This window comes from Mercenaria mercenaria, chromosome 4, assembly GCF_021730395.1.
Source record: "Mercenaria mercenaria strain notata chromosome 4, MADL_Memer_1, whole genome shotgun sequence".
NCBI classification, from domain to species: Eukaryota; Metazoa; Mollusca; class Bivalvia; order Venerida; family Veneridae; genus Mercenaria; species Mercenaria mercenaria.
The window spans coordinates 61,683,001-61,684,202 of NC_069364.1; positions in this window are offsets into that span (position 1 = coordinate 61,683,001).

The window sequence follows — 1,202 nt, forward strand, 5'->3', positions numbered from 1 at the left end:
TTTCCCCATATCTACAATAACTATTTTTGTACGATCTACAGGTCAGTGCCATTATTTATTTCTATGTCACAAATGGAAGTGTAAATTGGCGTAGGATAGGTTTAATCCTACCCATAGGCTTATTTTATCTTATTTTTTTCACCCATCTAACAATAAAAATTCTCCGTATTGTAGCAACAAAATATACATCTTTAATCTTTAACTGTTTAATGCGCGTAATACATAAAGAAATTTGTTTTCCTCATTTATATCTACTGTTATTTCTGTGCAAAATCAGTTTGTCACGGAAATAATGGGGTGGCGTGGAGTAGGGGTGGGGATAAACGTATATACTGGCCCGCCTCCTTGTTCCAACGCCTACGATCCCATCATTTTAACGCTAGAATCAGTATTTTAAACATGTTATTTTGTAATATTTTTTTCCAAGTCACAAAATACAAATAAACTTGACGAATAAATTTTAGAATTGTCATTGTAAAATTGTGTCGATTTACAATAATGCTCTCTCTTTTTTGTGTGACATGTTATGCCTGCGCATTATACCTGTCGTTATCAAATGTATCAGACCCCAGGTCAAAATCCTGTATTTGACCTTGTTAGATTTTAATACCACATCCACATTTTTATAAGTCACAAAAATACATGTTTAAGTTCTGTTTTTTTATTGTTTTAAAAAAAACAAAAACGGTTGATTACAATTTATAATAATAAAGGTTTAGATTTTGATTTATTTAGGCTCTAAAATGGTTAAATGTCATACGTATATCAATTCAGAGTTGCATTTAGGTCAGCAAGCTTAAACTATCTGAATGATTTTTCTGAACCCACAGGTGAATGGGAGAGTTATTTAAAGTCAACTACTGTAATCACTTGGTCGTAAAGTATAAAATGTCTCTACATTTCGCACTGTAGTCGTTTTTGCAGATTGTATGCATATTAAACATATGTGACAGAGCATGAGATTTTGGGTCCAAATGCAATTTTGGTCAAAAATGGGGTTTTGGGCTAATCTGACAGATTGACCCGTTCTAGGTAAAAATCTTCAATTTGACAACAAAAATCAGCAGTTATCATGGAGATATTACCACTTTTCGGACACCATGTTTTTGTCTATTATCAAAATTGAGGCAGTATATCTTCATAATGACTCCATATTTAAATAATATCAAGATAGAATATATGAAAAAATAACAAAGGCAACA